Consider the following 22,545-nt stretch of genomic DNA (forward strand, 5'->3'; position numbering starts at 1 on the left):
ACATTCCACAAAACTGGATATGCTGAATTTTTTCCTTTGGTTAAAACTAGTTTCGAATTTTCTTGTGATTTCTATAAACTATAACTATTTTGCATAATTTCCAAATATTTTGTTTTTTTCTAGATATCTCATCATTTTTGATTTCTAAATTAATTTTATTCATTTTCATAAACATACCATATGTGATTTCAGTTCTTTGAAATTTATTGAAAATATTTTTAGTACACTTCTCCTGATAGAGAATTGTTGAATCTGTTGAATCTTCACTATATTGTACATGTGAAACTAATAAAACTGTATTGGAATTAAGTTTTTGAAAAAGAGAAAATCTGGGGTGCCTGGGTGGCTCATTCAGTTAAACTTCCAACTTTTGTTTTTGGCTCAGCTCATGATCTCATGGTGGAGGGATTGAGCCCTGCAGGAACTCTGCCCTGAGTGTGGAGGCTGCTTCAGATTCTCTGTTCCTCCCGCTCTGCTGCTCTCTCTGGGACTTGTGTGCTCTTGTTCACTCTCTCTAAAAAATAAATAAAATCTTTTTTTTTTTAAATAAATAAAATCTTAAAAAAAGAAGAAAAGAAAAGAAAAGTTGTTTATGGGCCATCATATAGTTTATCTTGGTAAATGTGCTATGTGCACTTGCAAAAAGTATAAAATCTTCAATTGTTCTGTAAATACCAATTAGCTCATGGTAGTGGGATAATATTGCTTAGATCATATTTGTCTTTACTGATTTGTGTGTGTGTGTGTGTGTTTCTAATTCTACCAAATGCTGAAAGAGATGCCTTAAAATTTTTTAAAAATGTGGAATTGTCTCTTCTTTCAATCTTTGCTGCATGATTTTAAAGCTCTGTTATCAGGTGAATATAGATTCCTGAATGTTTTGTGTTCCTAACTTTTATCAGTATTCAGTGTCCATGTTATGTCTCACCACTCTTTTGCACTGAGTCTATTTCATTTGATATTGACATAGCTGATACCAACATAATTGATTTGCTTTCTAATACGTATTATTTGCATGATATATATTTTTTTCATCCATTGAGTTTCAACCTGTGTTTTTATATACAAAATGCATCTCATATATAGGACAGAGTCGATTTTTAATCAGTTGTGACATTTTTGATCTTTTAATTGGAATGTTTAGCTTCTTAAAATTTCATTTAATTATTAACGTAATTGGATTTAGGTCTAACATCTGTTCTCCATTTGTCCTTTTTAATTTTGTTCTTCTGTTTCTCATTTCCTGCCTCCTTTTGTGTTTTTTGAATATTTTTTAGTATTACATTTTAATTTATGTATCAGATTGTTTTTTTTCAGATTGTTAATTTTTGCATTTTCAAGTGGTTCCTTGAGGGGGTAACACATCCTAAACTTTTCAGTCTACTTAGAGTTAATATCTTATCAATTCATGTAAAATACAGAAATCTTATAATTGTTTATAGCTCTTCTATGCTATTGTGTCCTTCTTTTACATATATAAATATTACAAAACTGAGAATTCGATGTTATTTTTTTGTTGTTAAATAGACATATATATTTTAAAACTGAGGGAGAAAGGTAGCATTTTATATTTATCCAATATTTACCATTTCTGACGTTCCTTGTTTATTCCTAAGGATACTTTTCTAGACCATGTCATAACCTTCATTCCGATGAGTACCTTCAAACATTCCTTATGATGGGGGTCTGTAGATAACTCATCTCTTTTTCTTTCCTCTGAAAATATCACACTATCATGCTGAAAAGTTATTTTTATAAATATACAATTCTGGGTGAGCAGTGTTTTCCTTTCAGCACTTTAAAGATATTTTACTATCTTTTGAGTTTTATAATTTCTGATTAGAAGTCTTTGTCCATTCTAATTGTTTTCTCCTTGCATGTAAGTTGACATTTTTCTCTGGCTGCTTTCAGAATTTTCTCTTTATCTCTGGTTTTCAGCCATTAATTATGAGATACCTAGTTGTGGTTTTCCTCATATTTATCTTGCTTGAATTTGACTGAACCTAGTGAATCTATAAATGCATATCTTTCACAAAATTTGGGAGGTTTTCAGGCAAATATTTCTTCAAGTGTTTTTCTTGCTCAATTATCTATCATCTCTCTGGGATTCTAATCACATGAATATGAGTTTTTCATTTTTGTTAGGCCACTCATCCCTGAAGCTCTGTTCATTTTTCCCCATTGTTTTCTTCTCTTTTCTTCAGATTAGGTATCTTCTAATAACCTATTTTTCTTTCTAATAACTATTTTTAAAGAGTCTTGTTCTAAGACCATCCTGGGCATTTGGAATGTCAGTTACTGCATTTTTTTTCAGCTAGAAAATTTCCATTTGGATCTCTTTATTGTTTTTATTTCGCTTTCAACATCTTCCCTCTTTGCATTCATTAGAAGCGTATTTTCCTCTCTTCTAATCAAGCATAGTTATAATATTTACTTTAACATCATAGACTAAACATTCTAACATCTGGGTCATCTCAGTGTTGGTTTCTGTTGATTTTTTTTTTTTTCATTGAGAATAGGTCACATTTTCCAACTTCTTCATGTACTTAGTAGTTTTGAATTGCATTTTGAAATTGTAAATATGATATCGTGGATACTCTAAATTCCATATTTTTCCAGAGCTTTGGCATTTTCTTAAATCAGGCAATGAACAATATATGACCCAATTCATAAATCCCATCTCTTAGGAAGTAGCTTCTCCATTTAATTTTTTTGCCTTTAGTGGGGTTGCTGGGTGTCTGCTATGTTTGTGTATTTCTGGCTTCAGTCGGAGATCTAAGGAAAGTGTATACATAAAATTTGGGCTTCTTCTTCTCTGGCCTTGGACCCTTCAGGATTAGGGCTGATTGTGGTTGCCCTGAACTCTGACTTCTGTTACTTTAGGCCAGAAGAATGTTTTCTTTCTGAATTTTATCTGCTCTCTGGGGAGCTGACTGTGTTCTATCTCCTAGCCTAGAGCCAAAAGAATGAATAACTCATTCTAAGCTATATTTTTTTAATTCTGTGTTTCAACTCTCTGTCAGAAAACTTCTCTGAGAAGAAGAAGAAGAAGAAGAAGAAGAAGAAGAAGAAGAAGAAGAAGAAAGAAGAAAGAAAGAAAGAAAGAAAGAAAGAAAGAAAGAAAGAAAGAAAGAACTTTAGAATGAAAGAGAAGAAGGAAGGAAGGAAGGAAGGAAGGAAGGAAGGAAGGAAGGAAGGAAGGAAGGAAAGAAGGAAGGAAGGAAGCTGCCCTGTTTCTGTTTTTACTTCAGAGCCTGTAGGTAGTTTTTTGATTTGTTTTGTGTTTGATTTTTGTTTGTTTGTTTCTTGGTTTAGAATCTATAGGCCTGCCTTCAAATATAACAAAAGTAGAACCCAGGTATCTAGTTTGTATATTGTGGTAAAGTTCAACAACAACATAAACAAAACTTGGATGGGAGACACAGATGTTAAACCTATTAGATCAGTTGCTATTAAATTAGGTGTAAGAATTTTCAGATGCTACCTCAGAACAAATAAGACGATTTTTAATTGTGAGATTAACTTCTTATTTCTGAATTTCTAATCAAAACACAATTTAAACCCATAAGAAGGATACTCTGGTTTCTCTTCTGATTGCATAAATCTTTTGCCTTTTTTAAAACCCATAAAAAGGAGAGAGTTCTTTTCTCTGAGGTCATCATACAATTACCTAATCATCTTTCACATACTCAGAAATATTTATAGAAAAAAACCCACCAACAAAAAACAGCTCTTGTTAGTCCTATGTGAATTCACAGGGTATCCTTCAAGGCATTTGTTTCTGTTTACCTTACACAAAGATTGGCCCTTTATTATATTTTCCATTTACATTCATGGCATAAGATCTATCTGGTGAGAAAATCATGTGGTGATAAATGGCCTCAATATGATCATATGGTAGCTGCTGGGGGAGGGAGAGGAATAGTAATCAATAATGTGGATCTTGTGAACCCCTGGTAACACCTTCTCACTGCAGCTTCACTATTTTTACATCTCTGGCCTCTGGTTCCATGTCTTGTACATACTGTGCATTTGGTAAAATTTTCAGAAAATAACATCAAAGAAAAGGCAATTTTTGTTCATTCAATAATCATTTCTTGGATATTCTATGGGGGAGATCATAGTCTGAAACACTTTATTGGATGCAAGGCTTTGAAATTTATTTATTTATTTGTTTGTTGTTTGTTTGTTTGTTTTGAAGGCTTTGAACTTTAACTACAGCTAGGTAAGTGAATCTTTTTGAATCTAACCAAAATGGCGATATCCTACAAAATGGCGATAAAGTTGGCTAACTCATGAAATAACGAAAGTCCAATAAGATAATGTAGATAAAATTGCTTTTGAAATAGTAAATTGCTGGGTGCCTGGGTGGCTCAGTTGGTTAAGCATCTGCCTTTGGCTCGGGTCATGATCCCGGGGTCCTGGGATTCAAGCCTATATGAGGTTCCCTCCTCAGCGAGGAGCCTGCTTCTGCCTCAACCACTCCTCTGCTTGTGTTCTCTCTCTCTCTTTCTCTCTGTCAAGTAAATAAATAAAATTGTTTTAAAAAAAGAAATAGTAAATAGCTAACAAATGCTAGTCATGGTATCTCTATATGACGGAGTATGCTATGTAGTGTAGTAAACATAAAATAGTCAAAATAAACTTTATTGCAACAAAGAAGTTGTAATCAAAACTTGAGTGAGCTTGGGAGTCTGTAAATATTTATTAAACTTCTAGATTTGTTAGATTCTTGTGTCCAAAATAAATGGTCTCTGACCGGGACCTAAGCAATTCTCCTGTGAGATAATATTGACAAGCTTTAGAATATAACATTTGTGATGTCTCTCTCTTTTTTTTTTTTCCAGAGCGCTGTGCTTTCTTTTTCTGCTTCTTTTAAGCAGATGGAATAAACCATCATTACATGTATTTATATGTTTATCATTGCTCTATTAACTTATTTATTATTCATTATTTACATATTAACAAATATTATTTTTAAGATAGTAGAAAAGCAATCTACTTATTTTGTGAACATATCAATAATCTCTCAGGCTCTCATTAGTCTTGCACTCAGTGAAGAAAGCAGAATATAGAGAGTGGCATGTAGTGTGTCCAAAGGAGGTGCAGGTGTGGAGACAAACTTCCTATTTTGGTTTTAAGGCATTTCTCTCTGCTCTTGAGTTCCCCTTTGAACTTCCTTCTCCCTTTGTATTTCCATATATAATCGCAGCTAAGCTCCTTTTGGAAATCCTGAAGTAGAGAAAACCAGATTCCTATTTTAAAGTAATGAGTTCTATTGTCCTGATCCTGAATCAGAAATAAAGAAGTTAGAGGTTGGCATTTAGAATTTGATTCTAAAAGTACCTTCTCTGTGACTCACACTCCTTTCTTTATCCATTTAAAGATGTAGCTGAATACCTTTATTTAAACAAATTGAGAACTATATGGTACTAATCCATTATTAAGCACAACCGTGGACTAGTGCAAATGTTGAATTAAAGCGGGTTCTATTCTGAGAATGTTAGTGTAACCCATGCAGTACCACGGGAACAACAGCTGGCCTGCTTTCCCTAACTAGAGCCTGAGAGAGAAAATTTATATATATATATATATATATATATATATATATATATATATATTTTTTTTTTTTTTTTTTTTTTTTTGCTGGCTCTCTACATAGTAACAAGACTTGAAATCCAGTCACGATCTGCTTTCTAAGGTACTCTGGCTTTGCAGACCTTATTGTCTGTCCTTCGGAGATGGTTTGGATCTCTCTCTGCTAAAAGATTATTTCCATTTTTCACGTTGAGGAAAAGGTCCTCCAATTTCATCATGACATTTACATCATCTAATAGACATCTCATTGCTAAAGTAAATTTATACATAATATATCTTGGCTTTAGGGTTCTTGGATTTTAATTAGAAGATGAAACATAAATCAGGATTTCAAGCCACAGTGGTTAATAGAGCTGTCCCCTTGCTTTCTATTAAACTAACAGTGCCAATCACAATATTCAAACATAAATATGCCAAAGTCCTGCTTGTTCTTGGGAAATACTTCTCAAAAGTGTTCTCCTTTATTCTGTATTAAGTAAAGGTGGAATTTTCAGCAGTTCATATTCTGCAGCAAATCATGCATTAAAGTGCCCCACTAAAAATAAATTCAAAATTTTTTCCTATCCTGCTTTCTCCTTTATTCCTTTCATATCACTATGTGGAGTGGTGTGAGCAAAGCAAAAACCATGACCTGTGGTATATATGCTTTTATTCACTGTATGTTTTTATCCACTTTTAAAAACTTGTTTGGCTGTTGCAACACATTTGGCTACTCACAAATACATGGAAACATGCTTACCTGTACTAGTTTCTAAATTTAATGGTGATTTTTTTTAAAACCTGGGGAAATATGGAATATGGGCTTGTAGAACAGCCTGTTAATGTTTTCAGTTGCATTCTTAGGTAGCTAGAGAGCCATCAAATGCTGTGGTGTAAAAAGAACCACAATGTATTTAGACTTATCAGTAAGACAAATAAAGCATCCATCCAGGTAGCAAAAGCTTAATGAGAATCATTTGTCTCATATATATTTTTGGTCTGTTGTGGTAAAGGAAAACTCTATACTGTGGCAATGAGTTTTAATACACCTATGATTTTTGGCAGACAAGTAAAAAATACTGAAAGTATCTTCTTTTAAATAGTGCATTTTATTTTGTTTGGTAAAAAGTTTCTTGAAAAGCATATTAGACAATATCATTATATTGTTAATGTAAGTTAACTTTGATGAGAAGATTAGAAGAATAGAGAAAGGCCAAGGATGGTTTTCATACATTTCTTTGCATATTTTTGAATTTTTAAATAGTGCATCTTTAAATGTTTTTATTTTAAAAATTTTGAACTTATTCACATATAAGCATTGCATAATGAAAGAGTACATTTATTGATTTTAACATAGTAGAAGAAGGGATTCTAATTATTTAAATCAACGGTGACAAACCGTGACTATTAATCATAGAAAACAAACTGAGGGTTGCTGGAGAGGAGGAAGGTGGGTCTCTGATTGAGTTAAGTATCTGATTCTTGGTTTCAGCTTAGGTCACGATCTCGGGGTTGAGATTGTACCCCTCCCCCCCCAAATCAGGCTCCATGGAATCTGCTTTGAATTCTCTCTCTCCCTCTCCTCTGCATTCTCTCCTTCTTGCACAAACAATCTCTCTCTTTAAAAAAAAAAAAAAAAAAAGTTACTACTGACAGTTCTAAAGGAGGAAGGAAAGGGGTGATTAGAACCCAGGAAGACAGGAAAAATATCTGTGGGGAAATGCCACCTGATAGGAGTTTTGGTCATTGGCATAGGGACATAGCCAACTTGTAGTGATCTTGCAGGGGTACAGTCAGGGTAAGATGTACAAGACCTCTTGGGGTGCTTGGGTGACTCCGTCGGTTAAGCACCTGACTCTGGCTCTGGTTGTGATCTCAGGGTCATGAAATCCAGCCCGTTGTAGGCTTTGTGCTGGGTATGGGGCCTGCTTAAGATTCTTTCTCCCTCTCCCTCTGACCTCCCCTCACTCTTCTCCCCTGTGCACTTTCTTAAAAAAAAAAAAAAAAAAAGTACTAGACTTCTTGTCTATTTTCTGAATTCCTGTTGGTGCCAACCCTTGAGTAACTTGAAGTCAGGGGACAGAAAGCTCTTTTTGTGAAGAGCTGGTCAGCCATTTGGTGAAGCAGTGTGAAAAAAAGTGGAACCAATTTCAAAGGGACAATGGAAAAAATCAAGCCCAGTGCCTCCCTGTTTATCAGTCGATGATTGTGTTTGGAGCACCATATCTTAGCAATGTTTCATAGACTGCTGGTTCTATAGCATGCTAATCCTTTCATTTGAAGAATATTCAAGTAGTCAAGTGTGATACATCAGATGCAGTTAAAAATATGTCCATACAGCTGAGCCACTCAGCTCTTTAATATGCTAATGTGCAATGTACTACTCCAAGTGGGCACAGAACATGCAATGTTCTTAAATGTATCTGAATATCAAACTCCCTTTTAGAGTTTAAGATGGAAGGCTACTTAGGAGCTTGTGAAGCTGTTGCTATGGTTAAACATTTGGCCGATTCAGGGAAAAAAGTCACTTGAATAAATCTTTGAATGATTTTTTTTCATAATGATCCAGTGCATTGACTGTCTTGAAGGATTCATCTGCCACAGCTGTTTTATTTAAAATACTTAACTTTTTCTTGGTTGTGTCTTTTATCCTAGAAGACCTCTCCTCCCTGACCAAATCTCTTTAGTTCATTGGAAATACTAAAGTTCTGTCAAAAACTGTGTATGTGCACACCATTCTCCAATTCAATTTGAAATAATATTTATAAAAATTTCAAAGTTATAAAGTTATCTTTTTCAAAAACTAGATCCTTTCTGTTTGGAGCTAGGGTTAAGCAGTTTTTTTGCCCTTTGTTTATTTATTTTTTTTCTATTCACATTGTGTCTTTTAATAGAAAAATATCCATGACATTTTAACTGTAAATGAGTTACCTAGGAATAAACATCATGGCTTAATTTATTGGATAAGGCTGTGGAATCCCTGAGGTTTTTCCTAGCAATCTGGTCCTGAAAATCTTAAGTGTATGTTGTCTTGCTTATTTTCCTTCCCAATGTTTAGTTTGAGGCCATTCTCACATTCTTCGTGTCCTTAAAGGAGAAATATGCATGCCCACTGTGCTTTTCATTGTACTTTGGGCATTTCAATGTCAGAAGAGAAGCTGGAATGCAAATTACCTTGTTAAGAAAATGAGGGAAAGGGATCAAGGAAGCTATACAATTAAGCTCAACAATTTGAGATAATCTGTAAGTCAATATATCATATTATTTCAAAATATTTTGCAAATTTGTTGACAGTATCTACCTTGACATCATAATTTATGGAAGATAGTTGGTCTGTTTAGTCAATGACGAGTACACTTATCTTTTGCAGTTAGAGCTTCATTTGGCATCTTTGAGATCCCTTAAAGGACTGCAAAAACTGGAACATTCTGTCCTTAGTCCCCTTACTCTTTTTGCCTCCACTGCATAATATGATTAACTTAACTGGGAGCACCATGCATTCACAGATTTAAATTTTGGTGTAAATTTTTATTCTAAGGATAAATATATATTTTGAACTCATTTATTTTTTTCCTCCAGGATCACACCCTGGGCTGAAGGCAGCGCTAAACTTCTAAGCCAGTGGGGCTGCCCTCTTCCTCTTTTTAATGTCATAACCGATTTAAATACAAAAGCTAAGCTAGAGACCATAGATTATTTTATTAGATTATTTATTTTCCATTTTTAGCCCATAATACAGCTCTTAGAATATAGAAGCCTTTAATTAAAATAAAACATATTCCTGATTATAACTCTGTCCTGTCACACGTAAAAAAAAATAAAATGCTAAAAAATAGGAAAAGATAGTCCAATATCATTCATTTCTAGGCAGCATTTTAGTGTTCAATATTTACCTAAAAAAGTATTTTTTAAAAATAAGTAAAAAAAAAAAAAGTAAAAGAATTTAGCAAGGGATGAGTGGAAGGAGCATCCTTGAATTGTTCAAGACATAAAATGTTATTGAAGAGGATGCTATATCTGTGACTGAAACAGATTAATATTTCTACAGAAATGTGTTATCATTTATGATGTACAGATTCTCCAAAACTAAAATATTGTGTTGTAAATCCTTCTTTGAGTATTTTGAATTCAAGTCACTGAGGGGAGGAATCATGGACCTATGCCACTATAAATAAAATGGTATTGGCATGTCACAGGCTGAGTGGTTTTAGCACAAGTCATAGTAGGCTGCAGGGGCTCCAGATGATGTGGAATGACTTCTCTGAAATATCACTTTTGACTTAAATTCACTTGCAGAATATTTTCATAACTCCTTAATTAAGAGAACAAAATAAAACATTTTAGAGTTGCTGTTTTTGCTTTTTGAGAATATTTTCCATCAAAAATATCTATTAGAAGATAATAACGTTAAAGCTTTGAAAGTTTATATGTGAGTGTGCATGTGTGTATAAAAATGTAAATTGCTTCTACTTGGTGTAAATCAATCATTTCTTTATGATAAATATTGCTGGTATGCTTTTGGTGTGAAAATGAATATGTCATTCTTGATTTGGTGTTATAATGTATTAATCTCCTGTGGGTAATCGTCTGCCCACTGTATAAAAGAGTGCTTCACAGTACATCAAAAATTGCAATCAAAGCTCTTTTTCCAAAAAGAAAAGCAGAAAACTAAAGTGGTCTGTGAGCACCTGTTCTCCATGTGAGAACAGGTCAAGGCCATCATGTTGGCTCATATTTAAGCTCATATTTTGCAATGCGATACAATAAAGGAGTAAGAGTATTTGTTTAACAGAGTTTTCAGTGTAACCTGATGATAAAAATGCATAGACACACATATGACTTTCATAACTAGAGAATTAGATCTTAATTAAGAAATGGTTTACCATAATATCTAACATCAATATCTTTTTTAAGAGTAGGTAAACATGGTTGTAAGCAATGGTGATCTTTGGAGTTGGACAAATTTTAGCATAGGTTCACATAATATTGATGCATTAGCTTAACCATAATATGAGTAACTACGTATGAATGCTTGCCACATGCCCAGTAATAAATTAAACATCTTATGGAATTATCACACATAATCCTCATAGCAACATGATGAGACATTTCACAGATCATAAAGATAAGATGGAGAAAGGTTATGTATTAGTGAGGGAAAATATGAAATAGAATTTAGACCCAGTTTGGTCCAACTATAAAGTATGTGCTTCATATCCCCTGTGGCCTCCATCCTTCCAAATCACATAAAATCTCTGTGCTTGTCTCTTTGCCCATAAAATGAGAACACCCATTTCCTCTTGCAAGGCTCACGTGAAGAGTAGAAAAGGTTCATATAACATCCTTTGCATGGATGCATAATGATCTGTTAAAAACAAATTGTAATTCCCATTACTTCAATAGGTTTGGAAAGGATATTTCCTTCTGAATAATTAACAAATAGGATTATTATGATTTTGTTATTACAGTCAAATTGCCAATTTATTCTCTCTTAAACTAGATGTGCCATCCTTCAGAGAGGTAGTAACAGCCTGCCCTGTTCTCTCCCTCTGCAAGCAAAGACCAGTGGTTGAGATTTTTTTTCCTTCAGGCTTTACTGCAGAAAATTATTGTAACTAGGGTAGATAATGAATCATGTGAAAATGATAAAATTCTTAGAATAATACATTGACTATTAAATTTGACAAGGGTGTATATTGTAAATAGATTATGATGTGCCAATTGTAAATTTTTTTATCAAAACCTTACTGTTTTCAGGGTGCCTGGAGGCTCAGCTAGTTAAGCACTGGACTCTTAATTTCCACTCAAGTCATAATCTCTGGGTTTTGAGACTGAGTCCTACATCAGGCTCCACGCTAGGCGTAGAGCCTGCTTAGGATTCTTTCTCTCCATCCCTCTCTTTGGGGGGGGGAAAGAAAAGAAAAAGGGAAAAGAAAAAGAAAAAGAAAAAAAAGAAAGAAAAGGAAGAAAAAAAGAAACCTTAACCTGTTCTTGATTTTAAAATGGGGTTATCTAGAATGAAACTGATCTAGATTGTAGCAGGAAATGATGGGCCAATAACAATAGCAAACATTTACCTGGTGGTTATTCAGTGTCAGGTGCTATTCTAAGTGCTTTGTGTGTGTAAGATCTTTTAATACTCACAGAAATCCTATGAAAGGGGTGCAACGACTATCACCTTCTAACAGTTGAGGAAATTGAGGTTCATAGAAGTTAGATAATTGTCTCAACATTACACAAAAATTGAATACAAGCTTTATGGCATTATAATTTAAAGCAAAAAATAGGAGCATCTGGGTGGCACAGTTGGTTAAGTGCCCAACTCTTGGTTTTGGCTCAGGTCATGATCTCAGGATTTTGGGATAGAGCCCCACCTTGAGCTCTGTGCTCAGTGTGGAGTCTGCTTGTCTCTCTCCCACCCCTCTCCTCTCTGCTCCTATGCTTTCTCTCTTGCTCTCTGAAATAAATAAATAAAACATTTTTAAAAATAATAAAGCAAAAAATTATTGGTGATATGTTGTTATATTCCCATCTTTTGTCCATGTATTTTGTCCTCTGATCTTTAAAGAGGCAAAGTGACTTAAAATTAAATGTATATTGTCTTGCCTATTTTTCTACCCTTGGACAAGAACTGAAGGATTTAGTTTTTGAAAAACATAATGTTATAATTTTGAAGTTTTTACAGATAATTATAAAAGCTAATTGGCAAAATATAGTTTAAAGGAGAAAAGAACTGGTTTGGAATAAAAACAAAGGACAAAATGCCAGCACTCTTACACATTAGTCATGTGACTTTCATCCACATAAAATTTCTCTGAAACCCAGTCTGTCTAAAGATGGCATGACAGGGATGCCTGGGTGGCTCAGTGGTTGAGCATCTGCCTTTGGCTCAGGTTGTGATCCTGAGGTCCTGGGCTCGAGTCCTGCATCAGGATTACCTCAGGGAGCCTCCTTCTCCCTCTGTCTATGTCTCTGCTTCTTTCTGTGTGTCTCCTTTGAATAAAAAAACAAACTCTTTATAAATAAATAAATAAATAAACAAACAAACAAACAAATAAATAAATAAATCTTAAAAAATAAAAATACAGATGGCATGATGCTACTTGTTTCTATAGTTTATAATAATGACTTACAGACATGACTATGTTAAAGGTTAGCATATTTAATGTTCTTAACAACTGTTCACGGAATGAAATTAGGAAGCATCTTGAATTTTGAATTCTAGAATATTAGCCCTTAAACATTCTTTGTTAATTAATCTATCTTGTTTGCTCATTTTAATATTAGTAATTAGATAAAATCAGTGATTAATTTTAGCATTTTAAAGCATTATTAAATTAGAACTAAAACAATGTTATAACATAAAATAATGCAACATCACTGAATAAACTATCATAGAGGGTTTTAATTAATAAATAGAAGAATCATGTTTCCTTAACCAGCTTTCCTCTTTCCTATTAAATATCTTAATAGATTTATTTTAAATTATTTTGTATGATTAAATGCTAAATGCATATTTAAAATCTAATGATTTTTTTTAAAGAAAGGTACCATAATTGTAAAAATACTTCATTTTGCTGTATACAAAATGCTTTCAGATACATGATCATAATTTGTTCCCCATTTTATAGGAAAAGCATCTGAATTTCGAGGAAGTTAAGCTATATTCTTCTAGCTAGAAAATGCTAGTAAGCCAAGTTCTAAATCCAGGTTTCTCCACTGAAACAAACGGCAGCTCATTAGTAGTACGGTTTTAATGGCCCCTGATGATTCTTACTAATCATCTGCAATGCAGCATCGGATTCATTAACATAATATAGATCTGGTCGTACATTTCAGGTAGCAAAGTGATTTACAATCTGTCATTAGCTAAATGTCTGAGAGAGGTACTAAAACTTCATGTTAAGTCATTAGCATGACTTCACAACTGGACAATTGCATTAGTGTTCAGGAACCAGAAATCCAAAAGCTGCTCTCTGCTTAGTGCATCTGTTTTCAATTATGATGTTATCTAGATGCCCAGTTCAAGTCCATGCACTGACTTTAAAACAAAACAAAATAAAACAAAACAAAAACAATGCTGCAGTTACAGTTTTCTTCTTGAGTTACTTCCTTTAGAAATAATTTTGGGTTTGTTGTTGCATAAATTTGCTATTTATTAAAAAATCTTAAACCATATCTCTGCAGTCAAACCAGATCGATGAGACAACTGAACCTCCCCTATTCCCAGATAGAATAACTGTGATTGCAGCAATTAGTATGAGAATGATCTTGTACTAACTGCTATATTTGGCCAAAATCAACAGAAATTCTATTAAGTATGTATTGATATTTCTCATCTTGCTACAAGTTCAGTTACAATACTGTAATACACTCATTGGAACATAGTACAGTATGGAACATACTGTAAGAAAGTGGGTTACTTAATCTGTTTCAGATTTCAGTGAGCTACATGGAAAGCATTTATGTTGCACTTTATGTTGCATTTGGTGATGGGAATTTACTGTGAGAATATATAAGGTAAGGCTGAAGCACAGGAAACACAGAAAACATGACATCCAAACATCATGATCTTGGAAAGTTGAAACTATATTGTGAATACTAAAGTGTCCATGGTTGATTATTATAAGCACCATGCAAACATGGTGCATCTTGCAAACATGATGCATCTTGCATCATGCAAACATGCAAGATGTTTTGTGTACATTATACTTTAATTATCTTGATAACTCAGAGAAGATATGATCATACCCATTTTATAGATGAAAGCACTCAGGTTTAAGAGATAGAATAGCTTTCTGTCTTGCAGTTAGTAGATGTCAGGATTGGAATTCAAACTTGAGTTTTGATAGGAATCAACTAGAGCTGGGGATAAAGCCAAAAAAAATAAAAAAATAAAGATACGTTGATGTTTATTTTGGGGCTCCCTACCATTCACCCAAACCTATGCTATTTTCTTGACTTTTTTGCTTTTATTCACAAGAAAAGATTAGTGATATTTGCATATGACTTATATATTCCAAGAAAATCACAAAGATATTAAAAGGAAAAATTTTCTGCTGTATCGACAAAGCCAAAAGAAGTGTTGGTGTGGGTATGAGGTTTGGATTCTGAGTTCTGCCTCTCTCCACCTTCCTTAAGGCAATCTTCTACTCACTGTTTTAATGTCCATATTTCCCTCACACCAATGTAATGTGGCCTAAATATGGTGCTATTCTGTTGAATCCCATACACATAATTTCTAGCATTATAGCCACTGTATAAACATTCACTAAATCAAAATATGAAGAGGGGATTAAATATAAGACTTTTGATTATGATAAATAATTTTAAATCACTGTAAAGCTTTAAGATTCTAACATGCATGGAGATGGTATTGACACTGTGAGTAGATTATTAACAGCATGTTGCTATGTATCTGGGTGTACCCACTACAGAACAAAAATGACCAACTATTGATGCAAATTTGTATTATTCTTGACATTTATATATTGAAAATATACTTAATAGCTACTAATTGCATTGCAGAATGATATACTGCAGGTAAATCACAGTTCACAAAGTTAATTACCAATCACCAGGCTTTCAGAATCTCCCAAGAATATTACCTCACTATCTTTTAGAGATACTCATTTCACGTTTGACAAACTTAAATAAATTATATCCTGTATCAGAGTAATTCAGAAGTGGTTAAACCCTGCTACATACGTCATAAAATACTAGTCACACTAAAAACAAATTTGTAGTTTAAACTATGGAGTAGGTATTTTAGTTCATATTTGCAATTTACTTTTCAGAGGAGTTCGTTTTGATAAAAATATGTCCAATTTGAGGAGTGTCTATATCAAGCTTGGGAAAAAAATACTTTTTGTTTGTCGTTTATTTACTTTCAATAAAATATTGTTATAGAACCAAAAAAATAACATCTTCAAAGAAAAGGATGATTTTCTTTCGGGTGATCCATCATCACAGGGATGCATTTCTTACCAGTCAGTGTTGAAAGTTATTTTAGACTATCTGCAATGAGGATTTGAGGTCAAAAGTCATTGCCTGATCATAGGATAGTTTATGTAAAATAAGCTTATAAGGTTAGTCATAGTCTCTAATATAAATAAATCTTCACATAATGTTTAGCACATCTCTAATTTTATACTAAAATAATAGGGCCACATGAGCTGTTTCGGTGTTCCTATGGAAATTTAGTCACTCTCAAGAAAAATATACACAGAGACACATACCTACCTATACATTTTCAAGTTCATAAGTGTTTGGAACTTATCGATGGACCTCAGGTTAAATAATTATCTTCAAATAAATAATTAAAAGGAAGCTGCTAATGAATAAATATCTGGTATTGTGCATGTGATGAAATGATTCCAAGATAAATATGAAGTTTGATTCCTGCCTTTCAGGAGCTCATTACTAAAATTCCACATAAAAGGTTCATATGAATGGAAAATACCTAGCTAGATATATTAAGGATCAACAATACATGTGCAGTAGATATATGTTGAATGAATAATGAAATAACCATTTAACAAGAAGGAACAAAAAGCAAAGCAGAAAAAAATGATAAAAAAAAAGCATGTTAGTAGTAACTAATCTGGGGCAGAGCACAGATGAAGACAAGCTGTCATCCAAGCAGCTGAAAAGAATTCAATGAACAGGTAAGGGCTGAGTGTAGGGAGTAGGAAATTAGAGACTCCCTGGAACTGCAGATACAAGGATGTTCACACCTCCTAGCAGCTTTACTTTGTAAACTTTTACAGGTGCTCATGAGAATGTTGAAGGAGGCAGCAGGGATCTGAAGACCTCCCCTAGGTGTAGAGGTCTGCAGGAGAGGAGGGGACACAGCCCTGAAATGGCAGAAAGAACTTCCTGAAATAGAATGAAAGTCTTAAGCCTCTAGAGGACACAGGGGAAAACCTAATGTTGCTGGGTAAAGGGAAAAAACAAAACCCCTAGCCTCTCTGGGATAGGCTGGAAATGTCTTGAGAGCAGACATCCATTAGAGAATTTGGGGGTGGGTGGAACTGGTTCTGATTGTGACAGTTATCACATGATTCTATGCATCTGTCGAAAATGAAAGCACTATACACTAAAAAATATGAATCAGAATGGTGATTCATACCTTGGGTGAGCCAGAGTGTCAAGGAACTGTGGCAAAATGGTGCCTTCGTGTCTTATTAGTATTCTATTTCTTGATGAAGTGATGGTTATACCCAAAATTCATTGGCCGTACACTAATGTGTTGTATATTTTTCTCTATTATTTTATACCTAAATAAAAATTATGTTAAATGTTAATAATTGAAATGCCAATAATATCATGATAATAATTGCAATGTTAGTCACCCAAATAATGTTAATCAATGTTCAATATTTAAATTTCCAGGAAGATTTGAAATAATTTATTGAAGACACAGTATTATGAGAATGCTTTATCAATACCATGACTGAGAGAAGCTGAAAATTATATTCCTATCTTGGTCATCACTTGCAGATAATCAGTGTCATTTTAGTGAAAAAAATACAGTGGTTCAAGAGGAATAAAACTCAATGGGCTAAGATTTGGGAAATGCCTAAATGTAATTGAGAATATAATCGATTGTATATGCAATACTTTAACCCCTATTGTAGTTTTTTCTTTGTTAGCTAGCTGCTAAACTAACTAACTAGATCCTAATCTAGGAAGACAATATCCTCCTGGGGTAAAGGGAAGTGAAAACATGGAGACAGGAAAATACAAAGATAAATTCCTCTATCATTGTCTATTGATACTCTAATCAAAAGAGTTTGTTGAATAAAATACACATGCTATATAGGTATTTTATTAATATAAAATCACTAATACCTGCTAATACAAATGAAATGACACTGGTGAAACTAGTGAATCTATCAAATATCAGCACAGATTGAGAATCAGTGTCTATGCTTTGAAGAACTCAGTATAATTTCAACAGTATCTATGAAATCCTGACATTCAGCCTCATTTCTCCCCAAGGGCTTTTTCTCTGTATCATATGTGAATTCCCAAATTGAAATTTCACATTTATGGCATCCAAACAATGCCCTTTCAAATCCACATTGTAACATTTCACCATTTATTTCCCCTCTCCCTTAAGAGGACACAGTCTTTTCGATGCTCAATATAATAAGTGCTCAATATTTAAAGCAAAAAGAAGGTATTTCCTTCATGTTGTTTGTTTTCAATTTACACTTCTCCATCACCTCACTGTATCTGTGGATCTCAAAAACTCACTTTTCAGCCATCTGGGAGAGAGTGTGAGTTCTTGTGAAGTCATTGCTCTCAAAAAACCAAAGCAAAACAAAAAACCCTCTTTCTATAAAGAATCTCTCTGTATAGATGGCAATAAAAGGGAACAATAGATAACTGAATTTCTTCAAGTTGTAACAGAAACATTTCTGAGGCAAACTTGTTAGCTTGGGTACCTATCACATGATTTGTTCATTCATTTTTAACTAGCCCTCTACCTTCTTAGTTTATCATACTGCTCTATGCCCAAGAACCTGGCTAAAAAGTAAAAGATCTCTTTCCACAGTAACACATTTTAGGCTAACTTGTCACTCTAATCTTTACATGAAGTCACTATTTTACTTTCTAGATGTATTTAATTGGGAAATTAATTTTTTAAACACTTTAAAAAATATTTTATTTATTTATTCATGAGACACACACACACACACACACACACACACACACAGATAGAGACAGAGATACAGGCAGAGGGAGAAGAAGGTTCTATGCAGTGAGCCTGACATGGGACTCGATATAGGGTCTCCAGGATCAGGCCCTGGGCTGAAGGCAGCGCTAAACCACTGAGCCACCTGGGCTGCCTGGGAAATTAATTTAATAAGTTAACATAAATAATCATAATTATGAAATTTTCTTTGTTTTCACATAACTTTCCATTTAAAATAATATGTATTAGACTGTAATACAGTATAGTTTTATATCTGAGTTCTATTTATAATAATACAGAGAGAGAAACCACCTATTAGAAATTTTTCAATATGTTTGAGATTGTTTCAAAACAATGTCATCATCTGTTAATAAGATTATTAACTATTGTTGACTTTTTTTTTTAAGATTTATTTATTTTGAGAGACAGAGAGAGAGAGAGCGCATGCACACAAGTGGAAGGGGAAGAAAGAAGGAGAGAGAATCCCAAGCAGACTATTCTGAGCACAAGCCCAAGGCAGGGCTAATGGCAGGACCTTGAGATCACTATCCCAACAAACACAAGAGGTCGCTCTTCTGACTGCACCATGCAGAGCCCCCCTTTTGTTGACTTGTATATGTTTTGCTACATTTAATTTTATTTTTTATTATATTTTACCATCCAAAACATCTTTGCTTCAGCCACTACTACTTCTTTGCAATACTGGGAGGTCAGTGACAGCTCTAATCAGTGGTAAAATAGGCCACACAATCCCCTACTATGTCTACTGACAGTGTAAGATAATCTATATATGTTTTAATGGTTAATTCTATCGAGAAGTGTATGCATATTCTTTTGTGAAGGGATATTTCTTACAAGGGTGATATCTTTTATTCCAGGGTCCATACCACTGAGTACTTCTGCTTCTGGTCCTCTGTCTCCTTGGGAACCACCAAAAGACACACAACAAACAAACACAACCCGGATTTTTGAAGGCATCAAAGAACCCAGAGGCTGCTTGAATTTGAGGAGCAAAGATCCTTGGAGAATGGAGGGAGGCACAGTGAAGTGATTTGGATCTTCTCTATAGCTTTTTCTTGAAGACACTTGATGATTCACAGAGATTGACATTTAGTCTCAGCAGAAAGTAGCAACCTAGGATATATTTACTAGTGTCATGGGATGAAGAGACCAAAATTGGAACTCAGGTGCCAAGACCCTCAAGAAAAGGGAACAACAGGAATGTGAACATATAATTCCACGAGATTTTGTTCTTGGAATATTTGTTAATCCTAAAATTCCCAGATGTAAGAAGCAGAAAAATCAAGCATAAAGAAACTAATTGCTAAAGAGCTAGGGAGAAAATTTTTTAGCACTCTCATAGCACTGGATATTAAAAAATTGAAATGCAGGCCTGGTCCAGACTCAGTGACCCTGGTGTAGACCCAGGCTTTCAGCTGCAACTCCTATAATTTCAGCAAGTGTTAACTGGAAAGATACTGATGCTGTAAGAGATGTGGCCTTACTCTAACCCAGAAGAAATTCTGTAGATAAAACAGTATCATTTGGAACCACTACAGTTTTCCATGCACTGTGCCTATCAAATACTACATAGTGTGCCAGTGTGCTGGGAATTAAAATCTAACCAACAAAAACCAAGAGAAGAAATAGGCAATAACAAGAGATATACAGGTAATCCAGGTATTGGATTTTTCAGACACAAACTTTAAATTAGCTATGATTAATGTGAGTAAACCAGTTTATTCATTTGATTAGAAATTGTATTTGTAATGGAGGTATGATGTGCAAATTCACATATGTTGATGGCCTACAAGATGTTCAGTGAGTCTTGTGCTATAAAATTTTATCTTCACATTAACTCTCGAAGGGATTATTAGTATCATCTTATTTAAAAAAATTCAGATTCAGTAAGGATATGTATATCATTTATCCTTTAAAATATACAAAATACATAAAATTTACCTTGGAATGAAATATTCAATTCAATGTAAAAAAGGACAATTACTATTTCAAGGAAATTTTTAAAGTAAGAAATAGAGAGTGCCAAGGTCTCTATAATACGAAAGAGTACTGCCAAAGAAATGAATCAGGTATGGAAGAACCAATGGAACATGACATATTTTTTGAGCACTTACCAATGGGACCATAATTGGGCAACCAAAATTGGTTATCTCATCCTACCTGTGGGAGAATTAAAGTCTGTGTACAAAACATTCCCTTCGTTTCTCATCATGTTTATTCCAGCCCTCCCCAGGGCCACTAAGCTAAAGAGAATGAGGTGTTACTCAGATCTGTCTTTATTAGCAAAGTGAACACAGTTCAGGGAGTAGCCCAATCTGTCTTTATTAGCTCAGTGAACACAGTTCAGGGAGTAGCACCTCAGCTGATCAACAAATATAAGAATTGTTGACTATTTCTACTCTCTGAACATTGGCTCTGGCCATATATTGTTTTCCTTCTAGTTCCTCTTCTATTTTGGGGGAAAATTATTATTTCACACATTATAAAGTTACTATAAAAGCCACCAACTTAATTTAATACATTGTGACCCTACTTCTTTGATTGATTTGTACAGAAATGGGTACCTGGCCTTAGAAGGACCATCTATGATTTTATAAAAAAAAAAAAAAAAAAAAGGGGGGGGGAGAGAGAGAGAGAAATCTATTTCTTTGTCAACAAAATGGAGTTTAGGTTAACTTTAAAAATGCTGGCAACCATGTTCTCCCATATAGCTTAGTCCAGCCAACTCTTGAAGACAGGCTGCGGGAAGATGGGTAGGAGAATAACTTTGATAAGCACCAGTTAGTAAACCCAGATGGATTTCACATAGAAAACACTCCCGTCCTACTTTTTGTAAATTTTCACTTTTCTGTTTCTACTAAGCTCCTCCTCACTCCCTTGCCCACTTCTTTATTATCCCTTTTAATCATCCAATTACCTCTGTATAAATCTGAGTTTGGTTCACACTGGACTCTGTTCCCTATTGCAGCAGTATATAAGTGGTTAACATCTATCCTTACTACTTTAGCTGGGGACTGTCTTTGTTTATTTTTGACAGTAGTTAAAATAAAGACTTTTCTCTCAGAGCTTCTGGCAGTCATATGATGCCATATGGATATAGGAAAAGAAATTAAGTCTTCTAGGTAATTAAAGTTTGTCTCTTAAAATAAAGAATGTAGCTGGAAACAAGAAAGAATAAAGACACAGCACTCTTTGGGTGTCCCACATCATTTTGGTTCCATCTCTAGAGACAATTCATGATCCTCCTTCCCTTGAGGTAGTCAAGAATTACACAAATAATTTCCCCCTTTTTTCTAAACAACCCAGAACCTGATTCATATACTTGAATCAAAGAGGTTTAATTACTAAAAATCATTGTAAAGCATTGAAAATCAGAATTTTAACAGAAAATTCAGAAATGCTTATATCTATATTTTAAATTATATAGTATGTTAAAAATTAGATGTTTTTATAATGGTAATTTTATCAATACAATGAAACTTTATTGAAGTTTAGTCTATGGGAATATATACATGCAGTATCAAAATTATCTGTCGGATTGAGAATATGGAAAGATTTTTCATGTGATATTTCATAAAATTAGTATGTAAAAATATTTAAACCACTGTTATTATCATCCCCATCATTTAAGATTCTTTTATGAGCACTATGCCTCAGAAGAAAGTCTTCACCAAGATTTTCTTTACTTCTATACAGTACTTGGAGGATAGGAATTTCATCTTAGCCCATTAGAGTATTGTGAAAGTGAGCTAAGATTGTGATGGTAAAAAAAAAAAAAAAAAAAAAAAAAAGAGAACTACTGTTTTATGCTCCTTAAAAGGTACAAGAAACAATGGTCTCAATAGCAATAATAGAATAAAAACCGTGCCAATAACAATACCGGAGAATAATTCTTAATCAAAGAAATCTATTCATTGTTCATATGGAGCGGGGGGAAGATGTAATTGGAATGTTTAGTCCAGGTAACATGATGGATTCCCAGCATAAGGAGTTGATTTAAGCTAGTGCCTACAAAAGTTGAAAACTAAAGTCATCTTTCTGTATTCTTTTACCATCTGCTATGAAATGGCATCAGTCTTTTTCAGGAAAAAAGCCAGCACAGATAAATCTAAGTTCACTGGGAAAGAGTTTGTGTTTACGACAGTGCCCGGCGTGCAGCTATTGCTTAATAAATGTCAAATCTGATGGATAATATTCATTTAGATGTTACATGGCTGCTTTTATATTTCCCATTGCAAAGCTTT

General features: G+C 33.9%; 1 long non-coding RNA gene across 1 annotated transcript; it reads left to right on the top strand.

Moving 5' to 3' along the window:
• Window positions 1-2,911: 2,911 nt before the first annotated feature.
• On the top strand, window positions 2,912-20,823 carry LOC112657477 (uncharacterized). The gene is made up of 3 exons (XR_003135047.3): window positions 2,912-3,256; window positions 4,202-4,225; window positions 19,159-20,823. It is a non-coding gene; the product is annotated as an uncharacterized LOC112657477 (long non-coding RNA).
• Window positions 20,824-22,545: the final 1,722 nt, after the last annotated feature.

This window comes from Canis lupus, chromosome 8 (assembly GCF_003254725.2).
Source record: "Canis lupus dingo isolate Sandy chromosome 8, ASM325472v2, whole genome shotgun sequence".
Taxonomy (NCBI): Eukaryota; Metazoa; Chordata; class Mammalia; order Carnivora; family Canidae; genus Canis; species Canis lupus.